The 11,831-nt window shown below is 40.4% G+C and overlaps 1 protein-coding gene across 4 annotated transcripts in view; it reads left to right on the top strand.

Annotated features, from left to right (window-relative positions):
- Positions 1-148: 148 nt before the first annotated feature.
- kmt2e (lysine (K)-specific methyltransferase 2E) overlaps positions 149-11,831 on the top strand; it is a 45,196-nt gene continuing 33,513 nt past the window's right edge. For 3 of the 4 annotated variants that reach the window (XM_082168176.1, XM_082168175.1, XM_082168174.1), the window contains exon 1: positions 149-5,709. The gene's annotated coding sequence lies outside the window, so the exon portion shown is untranslated. The remainder of the gene's footprint in view (positions 5,710-11,831) is intronic. The other variant, XM_082168173.1, reaches the window with a different exon arrangement.

Genomic DNA, 11,831 nt, shown 5'->3' with positions numbered 1-11,831 from the left:
GAGCGCTGTGATTGGTCACTTGAAAGAAGGCGTTTAAATGCTACTCACTGTCTATATGCTAGAGGGCGCCAGATACCCACTGAGAAAAGATCGTATAAATATAGATCACAATTCATGCGTCTTTGGTAAAAGAAAAAAAAAAAAAAAACAGTGTATAAAACATGAGTGTCATGATGATTACAGAAATAAATGAAAATATATATTTTTTAAATCTGTCAATAATTTAAATATATCTACGTCGTTGGGTCATTTAAATGGGCCTACATTTATTACACTGAAAAACTAAATTTTTTTGTATTATGTTTCCTTTCCATTTTGTTAGATTCTGTAATTGGCAAAGTTTGTAATCTATAAATAAGAGAGACTCTGCTTCTTGAGTAGCCCCCTTTTTTATATAATTTATTCCATGGGAAATACAGAAAAAGGTTCAGATTTTATTATTGTATGCATTTAAAGAAACAATCATTAGGAAATTAATGTTAATTCAGTCTCTGAAAATAGGACAACTGAGACAAGTGATAATTATCTGTGAAATTGTACTTTATTGGCACAAACAGCAATAAAACTAAACACAATTATTATTATATGACTTGATAGACTATCCTCTGTGGTTTTCAACACCAAGGCCATCTATTGTTCAAGGCTGTGTTTCCCAAAAGTATCGTAAAGCCTAAATATATTGTAGAACTATTGCCACAAACATTATTTTTCTAAATAATAATAATGTAGCCTGTGGATAAGAAAACAAGCTTCAATCTAGTAAATGTTCATCTTGAAACAGTACTAACAATAAAAGCAATTTGTTAACTTTATAAAAATCACAGCAAAAAGACATGTGTACCTCAACCTGAAGGTGAGCATTTATACTAAAGGACCTTTTACTTGATACAAAAAGTATGAACTATCAATTAGACCGCATATGGCATGTAGAAGATTGTGTACAAATGATTTTTTAAAGCAAAGTTTGGATCATGTCAATCATTTAGAGGCCTTAGAAATGCATCTTATTAAATTACACATATTGCTTTATAGGGTTAATTAAGTTTGGTTATTTCAATATAACTTTTTAATTATTTAAGTCATCTGCAACACTTTATTTTAATGTGCCCTTGTTACATGTACATGCCCTTGCCCACGTTTACATGTATTTACTGTAGTAATAACTATAAATTACACATAATTACATGCAACTATCCCAACCTCTGGCCCTAACCCTATAGTAAATACATGTAGTTAATTATTATTACTCAGTACTTAAATGTATAATTCCACTGTAACACAGACACCTTAAAATAAAGTGTAACCAAGTCATCTTGTAGACCCCTTGGGACCCGGACCCCTGATTGAAAATGGTTACCAACCATCATAATTGAACTTCATTTTAAAGCTGCGTGATGTTTTGACAAGTTGGCCGTTATACACCAGTCCTGGAAGAAGTATCAGTTTCTAAGACATAGAAGACACAGTGTATTGTGTTGGTAGTATATACTTATTACACATTATTTTTAATCAATTTCATCCCTCATGTATTAGACAAAAATAATAGTAGGTTAAAAATAATGCAACTTGGCGATTTTAGCTTTACTTTCTTAAGGGAAGCCAATACACAAAAACATCTACACACTAAGCACTAGCAGCTACAGAAGAAAATGCTCAAATACGCCATTTACTAATCATCATCATCCACAGACTAGAGCAGAGGAGGCGTGGGATCATCGACAACATGGCGGCTATGGAAACACAATCAATGAAAAAAGCGAGCTGCTCAAAGCCACGACGTTACCAAACATCAATCTTAACGAGCGCAAGAAACAAATTACTCATGCAGTTATTAAGGCATCGCACACCAATGATGTGAAACCTCGGCCGGGATTTTTTCTGCATTCGTTTCCTGACTGAGTACTGTACAGCCCCGAAACAGGAAATGCGCGCTCCCGCAGCTCAATTCTTTTGTTGCAGCTGCAGCTCATATGCGTCCGTTATTATGACGTAACAGACGATGGCCTGACTGTTCTGATCAAGTCTATTTAGTCATAGCAGCAGGCGTGCTTACCCTTTAGAGTCGCGGAAATTCCCCCAAAAACACATAGGCTTGGATATAAACATCAATATCTACATATGCCTTTGAGAAGTTAATTTAGATCATTTGTCACATCATGCTGCAATGGATAACGTAATTACGTCATGACGCAAAAGAAAGAATCACTGAATCGTTTATAATAGATTCTTTAAAACGAACCGCCGAACGCCCAAATCAGCTAACGTTACTTTCCAATATTCCGGTGTTTGCGACGACAAATGCCCATTTACAGGTTTTAATAGTCAGCGTTTATTTTAAAACACACGACTGATGACGTACACTTAAGGAGCTCAATCTGCTTTTCGGCAATGATATTTTCTGGAAAGACCGTCCGTGACCCCGCCCAGTGTGGGCTTTGTGCAGTGCTGCGAGCGAGGACGCCATCTTCTTGCGATTTTGTGACGAGAAACGAACGAATAATGTTTATTGCCAACTCCGTGGAAGGGCTCTTCTATAACGCCGTGTTTCAGAGATCCATTGAAATCTAAGTAAATCAAATGGTTGATGAGATTTGGAGTCAATGGCACCCTACTGTCGTCCACAAACACGGACGGATCTCCGGGCGCGCCGCTCTCCCCTCGCAGCTCAGTGCCCGCCCACTTACGGAATTCAGATGATGTCATCGGTAGCCAATCAACGCCGAGAAAACAGAACAATGAGCGTATTATTGGACAAGGGCAATGTCATTCATTCTCTTCAGGGAGGGGGAAGAGCGGAGAAAATCGCCATTTTGAAAGCGTAACAAAATGAACGATATCGACACTGAAATAATACCCTAGCTCCAGAATTGGTTGAATGCAGCCCGTCTTAATATCCACCTATAATCTCAATGTCCCGAAAGTTAAAACCTGACGATGATTTGACTGGCGTAGGCAATCCTGTGCAATATAACAGCTTGATTTAACAATCTCTTTAGTTTCGTTTTCCTTTAACAGTGCATATTCGATGCACTGTACTCGCGTCACATCGCAGTTTTTAGCTTTGTCTCGCTGTTTCTCCACTCTGTGTAGCATAGCTCTTCAACTGCAAGTGGTTGGTTTTATAGCACAGACTGCGCATGCGCAGGAGGATGCGGTTTAGAGCCAGTTTAGCATGGGGGAGGGTGTTTGTTTGTAGGGTGAGCTGCTCGGATGAAGCTGTCTGCTCGAAGAGCAACATTTGGAAACTCCTTCAACAATATGACATTAGTTTTCGACAAAATGATGCAGGTCAACAATTGTATTAAATGTCCAATATGTGTGTTATATCTCAACATGAACTTGAGAGACTGTTGGCTTGAAAGGATTGAACTAAAAGAAAAAAGAAAAAAAGAGTAGGTCTGTCCACAGCCAACGGAAATATTGCCGTTTCATTAGTCTTCTGCAGATGTTTGTGTTTATACTTGTGGTCATCTCACTCCAGTTACCTTGAGCAGAATAAAAAAGAAAACACTGCACTTGTTTGAAGGGTTACATAACAGATTTGCAGCCATTTACTGTTTTGGGCCCCACAAGTAGGTGTTCGTATTCAACCATAGTAGGCAATGACTTGCGTAGGATGCCTCCTGCTTTGTTTTCACCGCATTCTTAAAGCTCTTTTTATTATTTCATAAATGTTTTGACATTTGGATAGGATATAATGGGGGTGGGGATTCCATAAAAAAGGAAACACGTGTAGGGAAAGGGTTGACGATTAGACTTCCACATCAGGAACCCAAGAAAAGATTACCACCTACACGCAGATACAGATTGTTTTATCAGACATGCTAGGAAAAAGATTGAAACCTTTTTACCAAACATTTATTTGTAATGGTAGACTAGCTATTTTGTAAATGTATATGTCTAAATATAAATTCAAAAGCAAAACGTGTGGGAAAAAATATTGGGTGTGGAAATAAGCCAATAAGTGCTCCCAGGGCCGTAGCTATGGTTGTTGCTGTGGGTCCCCCTTGGTTGAAATTGCGGGGACCCCCAAACCTTGTTTGCCCATAGAATCGTCTCCACCTTTCACCCCTCTAACAATGGCCCTGAGTGCTCCTCTGCTGCAATCTACTGGTTATAGTGGTAACCAGGTATAGTGGTTTGCCACCAAGTGTTAAGTTTTAGTTTAGTTATACAAATGGGGACAGTCTTTGAAAGATGAACAAATCATTTTTTTGGTCATCACATTTGAAAATAACATTTAAATTGGATAATATTTAGAGCTTTGAAGTGCTGGAAAAAGTTGTGTGAAACACTTGAAAGATCTTGAAAAGTGCTTGAATTTCACTTTCAAAAGGTTGTACGAACCCTGAAATGAATAAGCCCAAGTGATCTTCCTCTGAATCCACAATTTCATGACACACATCGAGGTTGCATATTGGCATGCACCCTTCTGAAACCTTAACTGACAAATGGGACACCCAAATGACACGTGCATGCAGTGGCCATTGTAAGTCCACAAGACTGCAAGTGCACAAGAAGTGTGCCATTTGGGACAAGGCCTAAACCTGTTCTGAGCTTGCGCTGCCTATTATTGGTAACGGTTGATAAACGGTCCGCACTATGCTGCTCAAACGAGTAGCGCGGTTTCGTTACGCTTTTGTTTGGGGGGCCATGGCCCGCGAATGCTCCCAGTAGGCGCTGGCCATTATGGATGCCAGAAGGCAGGGAATTAATTTAGTGCAATGCTCACAGTGCATGGGTATTCTGTAGTGGCTAGTTGTTTATTGAACATCGGTTATACACTCATTATTTAGGTCCATTGTGGGATTGATGGCTCTTCAAAAATGTTGCACTATATAAGGGTATAGTTGTCAATTTCAGACATGACTTTTGTTTTTTCGGTTTATTAAGTGTATTAAAGACACCATGAAATCCAAATTGACAAATTTATGGAATATTGCAATTTATTATATAAATTATTTATGTGTACATCCTTTAAAAAAGGTGTGCCCTCGTGATCAATTCCTGATGTACAAAATCCAGTACCTACATTTTTTCTTGTTTGAGAAGCCATTTCACTCGGATATATGTCACAACAGGGAAGAAAAGGTAAACTTTCTTAATATCTTTCTTACTTAATATTAGTAACCCACTAAACTTAATCTCAATATTTATATCCATTAATTTTTCCCTTCTTTAGGCATGCATCTCGCTAGGCCAAGCCTTTAAGGCTGAATTCTCCACGGCGGGCTACAGCACTCCTATGTTTGGACTGTATGATAAGAATGCGCGCTCCCATTTGTCGTGGATGAACTCTCTCCTGCACGCGCCCCTGAGGTTCTGCTCTGGGAAACCCCGCGGAATGAAGGGGCGGCGCGCGCAGTGACAGAGAGCCGGGCGGGGGCGCGCGGGGGGAGGCGGAGTCACGGCACTTCTGCCAGGGCCGCCATTTTTGCACAGGGAAAAGAGACAGGATAGAAGGGATCCAGTTTCTAACTGTCGGCATAGATATGGACAAAAATATTAGGTTTTAACAGACTCAAGCTGTACATTTGGATTAGAGCACCACAAGGCGAAATACAAGTGCTACACAGCGCGATTTGTAAAGCTTTGTTACACATCCGCAGTGGAGAGCGAAGTATTGTTTTGGTTGTGGTAGATCAGGCGGCGGGGTCTCACCCGAGTCCCCCGTGTCTTTATTCACAGTTATTACAGTGGACATCAACGGTAAGTACCTGCTGAAATCCTACCACTATCTGTTTGTTTATTGGAGAGGGTTGTTTGATGCCAGTGGCTAACAGACTTGCTTGAAGAGGGTCCATCCTTGTGTAGATGCTGAAACTGAGGCTTGTATTATTAGTTTACCTTAAAATGAGTTGCAATTGTAACACTGCTGTGCATTTGTCAGCCCTCCTTTTGATGTATAAATCCCACCTGGCTTGTTGTAAAGAGGGCAATCCGAGCAGTAGGTGCGTGTATGACTTAATTTAGCAGCTAAAGTGGCTAGCTAGCTCACACCCACATTTAATGCTTCACAAAAGGAAAGGTCTTGAATTATAACGCTGTTTTATTAAGTTAACAACTAGTAAAAGCTGCACAGAACAGTAGCGGAAACTCGTCGTTTCTCTTGCGTTGTTGTAAAGCTGCGAGCTACACCAGTAACGTTAGTCACTGGAGAAATGCTAGCAAGTTAGCCAACCAAGAAAGAAACAGATCAAGACTCAGTATAATCTCTTTACATGGCTGGGATGTGCAACAAAAACTGCTTGGAGTGGTTTAATTGAGGGAGAAGTCGTGGTCACGTCCCACGATATGTATTCCCGCCACTTATCTTCAAACTTTATGCTCATTTGCACGTTTACGATTGTTTACACGTGTTTTAGATGTGTATTTTATAGAATGAGAGGTGTGAAATGATTAAAATGGCACGTTGTGCTCTGACAGAGCCTGCAACAACAGGGCTTTTGTTTACACCTTTCAACTCCAGTTACCCATTCACTAACAAGGTCCACTCTTACCCCATTACCCAGCCCACAAATATACACTTTAAAGCCTAGTGATTGATATCATGTATTAAGTATTATGACCCTCTAAAATACGTTGGTGTGGTTTTTAAGCTGTTGTTTCTTGGATTTGCGTTAATCGTTGCTCGGAATATGACGTGGTACTACTTAGCACAATAATGTGTTGATTTAGCAAAGAGGGCATAAAGTGAGCGCTTATTTAGTGGCTGTCTGATGTGTTTTGTGTGCTGAGAATGAGTGCTGCAGCCGTGGGGGAGGGGGTTCGGGCTCGGTTCATGTAGTTAAATCTGCTTTAGCTTCTCCTCAAAGTGGACCAGAGCCGCGCTGCTTTACAAGCGAACTGCGCAGTTGTGCCAATTATAGTGAACAAACGGTCACTCGACGCGCTTTTAGGTTGAGAAAGATTTGGGTTGATATTTATTGTTGGAAATTTGATTTATACGTCTGTGTAAGGATATTAAGACGCTCGAGCGTTTCATATCAATGCGCATTAGCATAGCAAGCTAAACAGTTAGCTTCACCGATTAGCTTTTCGCGAGGATGTTGAATTAGTCGACCCGGTGCGATTAGTTCTGCTTTAAAGACTTTCTGACGGATTATTTGTTTTTTTAAACGCCAAACGAAGTCGTTAAAACGCTATTTCCCTCTCAGAAAATCGTGTGTATTGTGAGGTAATTTGAGGTTGGCTAGTTGTCGTCGGTCACAACCGCTAGCTACGCAGAAACGACGCAAACACTTTGTTCCAGCACAAACACAGCGCATTTGACAAATAGATACTTAAGCATGTGTGAAAAGATGGGTTTCTTGTTATCTTGGCCGTTTTCTGTCAAATATCAGCGAGTCTTCGAGCGCAGTATTTCCTCTCAGGTGCTTAGTGAAAATGGCGGATGAGTTGATGTTGTGGTAATGAAAGCCTCCACACCCCTAGATCAACTCTCACACACTGCAGCGCCAACACACTCACCCACAGGCAAGTGCACAACACACACCAGAGAAAATACAGTGCTGCTGTGTTTCACCAAATATGATTATAGTCTGCGTCCATTGCGTTCACTAAACGTTTAGCACATAAATTGAACTATACCAGTAAACTAGACATGCAACCTTGTTGCTAAACTTGGATTAGCATCATGAATGAACACATAACACTCAAATCTCATCTCATTCATATAATAAACGATAAGCAACTATCTGTCATTTCACCCTTTTACGTTTTCCCCCTCACAGGGTTATTTGATCATTTGTGTCTCCTTAAAGATAAAGTCTGTTTAAGTGTGGTAAAGGAGAGATATTGGCAAGATGTCACACCATAGTTAAAAGAATGAACAACATGCAGCTCTTTGTGGAAGGAACCGAGGAATATGGGATTTATTACCCACACTCATCTTTGTGTGTCATAGTAGCTCAAACTCTGTCACCAAACAGCTGGTCTTGTTCTTGTTTTAGGCTACATCACAATGCATTCTAGGGCTGGGTGGTATGATGAAATATATATTGTTGCTTCAGTATAAAGCATCAATTGATATATTGTGGTATGTAAATAAAGTACACAGTGTAGGACTGCTTAGTTTTTAATTGCTGACAGTGATAAAGAAACATGAATGAATGGAAAAAATGCCTCTCTCAGTTCTGTTTCATGGTTTGTTGCGCTTGAACATCTGAATACACTAGGGGTAGTGCACGCATAGTTAAATACGAATATTCGATCAGTAATAATTATTAAAAAAATAAAAATGCAATTCTAGTTTTGCTACATGTTGCTTTTCTGGCTGTGAATCCATTCTAAAACATGCCATTATTATGCATGCCAACAAAAACTCAGTTTAACTTTAAACTAAATGCGTTGGGTGGCACTGTGAAGCGTTTAAACAAGTTGATTGTATTTGATGACAGAATGTCTGCACCAAGGCACCGCTAAGTTTGGAATTATTTTTGATCAAATGAATCAACATGTCGTGTGCAAACATAGTCAGGTGAAACTGAGTTATTATAATTACCTCCACAATGAGAAATCGCATGAAATCCAAACACACAAGCAATCGCTATTGACCAGTCGAATGAGGAAAGACAGCTGTCCATCACTGCATTCGCGACTATCAACTTATCTGACAGCAAAATTATCTCGAGACATATGCTTCCTTTAAGTTTTGTCAAAGGGAGATGGGTTTAAGAACAGAAAACGCAAAGCATTAAAAGAAGCTTCGCTAAGCTCACTGTTATCTTTGTGTCCCTGCAACGTCTGTGTCAGAAGAGCGTGTTTTCTCTGCAGCCGGCCTTCTTGTTAATCAGATTCGCAAGCCAACTTTCACCCAAGCATGTGGATATTCTTGTTTTTCTCAACATCAAATATGTGAAACAATACAAACACAATAACCATATGCTAACTCGAGTGTGCATGTTCTGTACCGTAATTGGCGCAGTGTGCTTTAGCGTTTTTAATTAATTTGCTTTGTTTGAGCTTAATTGCTTTTGTTCTGTTCTTTAAAAAATATATATATTATACACACATTGTATAATGAAAACCTCTAGAGATAAATCTAAGTTTGTTGTGTATAATCATAAGCTTGGTCAGAAATAGTGACAAAAACACAATGATTAAAACATTTCTTTCCCGTCAAACTTCATTTAAATAAATGAATATTCAAATTATGAGCCCAAAAAAATTCAAATACAATATTTTTGAAAAATGCCCATCCCTAGAATACACACACATTATGTCAAAATGTTTGGCATGGCAGGTATTCACGTAAACAGTGTTGTGTTGATAAGAATTGTTTCTTAAGAATTATTGTATATTTAATTAATAAAATTAAGACTGTGTATAGACCTATTGTAACCTAACCCTAACCTTAAAACGGTTTGTTCTTTGCATCTTTGTTCTTATGTTTACTCGCAAAGATATGTCAAAAATAACTAGGCCTATATTGTGATGTATTGTTATCGTGACAATCTCTCTGATTGTGAAATACGATTTTGGTCACACCACCCACATCAAATACATTCTTTTGATTAGTTTACCTAACTGGAAAATTCGTGTCTATGAAAGGTTTGTGTTGTACCAGGAACCTAGATGTGTGCATTGCCTCACCTAAAGAATAGACAGGAAACGAGATGTTGCTTAAGCTCAAGCACAACCATCTGCATCTGAAAACTACTCGGCAATAACCGTTTTGGTTCAATAACCGCACTGAGGACTATGACTTTATTTGAGAGTGCCGTTAAGTTTACTGCAGTATTGAAAAGAGCACAACCCACACGGCTGTGTCATATTTCTCTCATGATTACTGCTCCCTCCCTCTGGTCAGCGGGGAGTTTACAGGTCCAGAAGAATGTGGTTATTCATCAGAGTGGTTTGATGGGGTAAACATGGGCCCTAATGCGTAATGAATAGACGATGATGCTGCAAAAAGGTGATCTTGATCTTGGATGGGAAGCAGGCGAGTGACTGTTCATGCGTGAACTGATTGCACATCATCGGGGGGGCTTCAGTTATCCATCGGGTCGAGCCATCACGCCGAATCTGGATGCTGATGTTTGTATTTTATCACTCTTAATGTGCCTAGTTTCTTCTCCTCCGCCTGATGCATATGTTGTAGCTTTTGGGGGCAGGTGGAATAGCTTACAGGGTCAAGCTGTGAGATAACAGCTGTGATTCGATTGTTTCTCCTTTGACATTGACAAAGACCTCCCCTCCTGAGCTCTCCTTTCACCTCACATCCACTGGTCGTGGCAGATGCATGACTTTTTGGAAAGTTTGCTGGGGTCCACCCATGTAACTGTGCGTGGGCGCACCGCTAAAGGCCTCATCCTGCATAGCATACGTTACGTTAACATTATAAATGTTTTCATCAATAGAAATCACTCACTTGGTGTCTTTAACAAGAGAGCTGTTCCCATAACTTTTGGCACTACGGTAGTGTTTGGAAAGGCTTCCCGTAATAAAAAACCAAGGCGTTGCTCCAACAGCTTTTTAAAATGCCAATTTCTTCTTATTTTATGTAGGCAGCCAATGATATGTGCGTGTTTTTTCTTTTCTTAGCCGCACTGTGAGTCCGGCCTCTGTGGTGCAAACTTTGGCAGCCACGGCCGAGATGGTGATCTGACATATTTGCCCAACACATGCTTCGGACCCTTTTTCCTCACGACACAATATTAGGCTGAGCTTCAAGATGGTGACAAAGACATGAACGGATATTTGTCATTTCTGATGGCATCAATGCTGAATTGCTTCATGAAAACTTTTATTACATTTTTTACATCTATGGCTCCTTTTTTGCATGGACTAGCTAGCGTCTGTGCTTGCATGCAGATAACGAGAGGAGCAGACCGTGTACATTGCAGGCTGTGGCTTTCTGACAGGCGTTTCCTGTAGGTGGAGGTCCAATCGTTGGCATGTATTGGTGTGACATCACAATGAGGCTGTGCAGCTGTACGAAGAGGATGGAACATCAGCCTACGCACGTCAACACGCAGCTCACAACTCAGACAGCGATGCTAGAGAGAGGTGATCCACGCGGAGAATGGAGCAGAAGCACGCTTAGCTGCACAAAACTGGTTTGTTTTTAATGATAAATGTAGTGCTGATCAACCACGCCGGTGTCGCATTCGACGGAAGCACTGGATGAACTTGAACACTTGACTTGATCTAATGGTTTACGTAACCTGTCATTTTTAAGGTCATTGCACCCTGGGGATGCATTGAAAAGTGAAGGTTGTGATGACTGACAACAAGTGAAGTCTTGTATTACATTTCAACATAATAAAGCCATTATATATTGCCTTTACTTGATTTCACATCTACCTGAAAGATTGAAACATGCAATTCCGCTCAGCATAAACAACTCTACAACAGCTGCACTCACCATCCTGTCTCATTCTTTGTCAGGTTGTCATGTCACGCTCGCATCCAAGCCTCACTGCGCATGGGTGACTTGGAGCTGTGTGTGTGAGAGGCCATGGGCAGTGTCTGTTTGTTCTCTGTGTTGACAGAGGGATGGAGAAGTGAAGTACCCCCCTCAGGAGAGATGGAGGTTAGAAAGGGAAAGAGAGGCAGGTGGCTTAGAATAGTAGTCTCAGGTGACGCATCTATGATCGCATTGCGCACGCTGGTACAAACACATGCCAAAACCTGACAAACAATCTCCTTCCAGAGCACATCCAGGTTGCTCGACTTGGGCGAGATCATAAACTTTAAAGATAAATTGTTTTTATATTTATAGTCCATGTTTTATCAACCTGAGGTGTGGTTAAGCCAGTATACTGGTAGCTAGTTCCACTGGGAGGCCTGTTCGTGCCGTAAGGTCACGTGAGGGACGTGCAGGGAGG

The sequence above is a fragment of the Leuciscus leuciscus genome (genome assembly GCF_965113295.1).
Source record: "Leuciscus leuciscus genome assembly, chromosome: 4".
Classification (NCBI taxonomy): Eukaryota; Metazoa; Chordata; class Actinopteri; order Cypriniformes; family Leuciscidae; genus Leuciscus; species Leuciscus leuciscus.
This window is presented reverse-complemented; position numbering and strand designations above follow the sequence as displayed.